Source organism: Chrysochloris asiatica, unplaced genomic scaffold, assembly GCF_000296735.1.
Source record: "Chrysochloris asiatica unplaced genomic scaffold, ChrAsi1.0 scaffold00012, whole genome shotgun sequence".
Classification (NCBI taxonomy): Eukaryota; Metazoa; Chordata; class Mammalia; order Afrosoricida; family Chrysochloridae; genus Chrysochloris; species Chrysochloris asiatica.
Window position 1 is genome coordinate 8,150,243 of NW_006408530.1, and position 3,502 is coordinate 8,153,744.

The window sequence follows — 3,502 nt, forward strand, 5'->3', positions numbered from 1 at the left end:
CTTGATAGAATGTCTCATTGCAAGTGAATAGACAGGCATTGTGCTTTGTGTGTATTTGTTCATGTGTATATATATATATATATATATATATATATACACACATATATGTATCTAAGATTAAACTTGTGAGTCTGTTTCTTTGGGAGAGTCTGTCTTGGTGAGACTGGGACAACAACTTCTGGTTTCTGAGCCTGTAAAGTGATTTCAAAAACCCTGGGTGGTAAAAATAGTTTATACTTCATTACTACAAACCAACCAGCAATGCCACAAAAGAAAATCCTCAAGATCTGCTACTGTAAAAATTACAAAAACAGCGACAAAAATCCCAAACTAAAACCTTCTATATAGCAATTTTGGAACACACGGAGTGATATGAGTCAAAAATCAACTTGATGACCACGAGCTTTTAAAGGTAATTTTACCAATGTACACATTCCATTTTGCTTTATCTAAACAGGTGGCCAGAGGGCTGTCCCTTTATGTGCTTCTTGAAGCACAACATGTGTACTTAGTCCTTATGTAAACTTATTAAGAAAAGAAATCACTGCCAGAAAAGTAATCCTTCTTGATACCTAAGAGGACAGAGCTAATCTTGGATGGGGATTGCTGTAGTCTTTGTTCCCTCCTCAGTGTTCTTGGCCCCCAGAAAATCAGATTCTGGGTTGGCAGAGATTTCTCTTATTTGAGTACAGAATCTGACTAAATCGTGGGTGCAGGGATTGGTAACTGAATAAGATGACCTTGCAATTTTTTCCCAGGTCACAGTTACCTTGACATTGAAAGGCTTTATTTATCTTCACATGGCAACTCCTTCTCTCCCCCACAAAACAAGTTAGTTTTCTTCAACAATAGCTGCCTGCTGAGAATGTTCAAAGTCATCCTTGAGTATTCCATGGTTCCCACAAGTGAGTTAGAGCATGAGTACTTGAGTGAACATTTGTCATAACTTTACTGTATGATCAGATGAATCTGGGTCTAATTTTTCTCATTTTTGATTAAAGCATTGTTATAGATAACAGTGATTCTCAAAATTAGTTTTAGCAGCAAAATCTCTCTTTAAAAAAAAATGTGGGCAAACTTCGAGTGAAGATCCAGGAGAATGGCTCTGCCTGCTTTGTGCCTGGACTGTTTGTGAGTGAAAACTCTGAAGAATACCATTGGCAGCTGAGTTGTTGATAATTCAACCACTAGAATCAGTGACTTACTTTCAAAGAGGCAGCTGTACACTTCACTGAGGAAGAGTCGGGGCACTACTGGACATACCACAGAGAAACCTATTTAAAAATATGAGGATGGAAAATTTTGAGCACTTGGTCTTTGTGGAAATGGGAAAGCTAATTCTCAACTTTATATGGAAAGGCAAAAGGCCCTGAATAGTCTAAACAATTTTGAAGAACAGCAACAAAGAAAGAGTCCTTTTATTTGACAATATCAAAACATGCTATGTAGCCATAGTAATCCAAACAGCCTGGTACTGGTTTAATGACCAGTGAAAAATAATTGAGAACCCAGAAATAAATCCATACATCTATGATCAACTGATTTTCAATAAGAAAAATCAATGATGAAGGAACAGTATTTCCAAATGCATAAAAATTAAGCAAGATCCATACCTCACACCATACACAAAATCTAATTCAAAATAAATCAAGAACCTGTGTTCAATCTAAAATGAGGACCTAATGATTTTTAATGATAAAATATGAAATGCAACAAAAAATTGCCTGAGCAGCAGAAGACAAAGTAGACAATTAGGACCTTATAAAAGATTAATTACTGTGTTTATGAAAAGATGTTATCATTTCCTCAACATGATTAAGTATATTTATGAGAAATCAACAGTCAACATCACACTCAATAGAGAAGGACAGAGAACTTTCTCCTTGAAAATGGGAATAAGGCTAGGATGTCCACTCTCACCACTCCTATTCAGTATTATATTGGAAGGCCTAGCCAGACAATAAAGCAAGAAAAATGAATTCCAAATTAGAAAGGAAGAGGTAAAACTATCTTTTCACAGGTGACACGATCCTCTAATAGAAAAAAATTAAAAAATCTCTGAAACTTCAAAACCATTTAATGAGGAAGGAAAGAATAGTGTCTTTAACAAATGGTACTGGCAGAATTCGATTTCCACGTGCAGAAAACTTATGCACCTTATACAAAAACTGATTAAAAATGGATCAAGTACCTATATCTTAAATCATAATGTACTTGGAAAAAAACAAGAAAAAAGCTATGGGACCTAATTTTTTCCAGTGGTCAATTATTAAACAACAAGGCAATGTGCTCGAGTTTCACAACAGTCTTCTTCTTGTTGTTGTAAGGTGTCATCCAGTCGGTATCCACTCATAGCGACTCTATGCACAACAGAACAAAACACTGACTGATCCTGGGCTAACCTCACAATTGTTGCCACACTTGAGCCCATTGATGCTGTCTTGGTATAATTCTAATTGTATGAACCCTAGTGTGGCACTGCAGGATAAATGCTTGACTGCTAACTGTATGGTCAGTAGTTCAACTCCACCAGCTGCTCCTTGGCAACTATATACAGGATAGCTATGAGTTGGAACAAACTTGATGGAACATAACAACAACAATTGGGATAGCTAAGATAAACAACCCAAAAGGGAAAACAAGAATTGGAGGAGATGTGGATAAATTTAAGTCCGCATCCATTGCTTGTGAGAATGCTATTGAATGTTGAAAACAATTTGGTCACTCCTCACAAAACACGAGCTGGGCTGCCATGTGATCCAGAAATTCCCATCCTAGGCATATTTCTTAGAAGTCTCCTAGCAGTGTCACAGACAGGCATATGTATATCTGTGCAGCACTGCTCACAATAGCTGAAAGGTGAGGAAAATCCAATGTTCACCATCAGATAAATGCATAAACAAAATATGGTCTATATATACACTGGACTAGTCCTCAGCTTGAAAGAGAAATGAAGTCCTGACACATTTTAACAACATGCATGAACCTTGAAGACATGCTGAATGAAATTAGGTCAGTTACAAAATGAAAAATATTGTTCAAGGGAAGATCAGAAATTATTGCTATGAAATCATGGAAACATTTATTAAATAAAGTTTTTGAAATCTGGTGGGTTTTTTTTTTATTAAAGAATTGTTGCTTGGCATAAAAAAAAAAGCACAGAGCCTCAGTATATAAAACAGGTAAATGCAGAGTTGTTTAGGTTGTCACATGGATAAAGGGGCACTGAGTTCTGCAGGCTTACCATTCTTCTTTCCCTCCAGTCTACATGACAGTCTTGGAAACTGTCATTGGAGAGGATCTCATTCAGTTGCAAACTACTGGATAAGGTGGTGTCTGGAAGCCCCATCATATATAAAGATGTAAGATTATACTTACAATAATTGCCTCCATTCAACTCCTGATGTGACACTGTAAGATCAGTATTGGACTGGGAACTACAAGGTCAGCTGTTCAAATCTACCAGCTGCTCCTCAGAAACCCTATACAGGAACCGACTTGT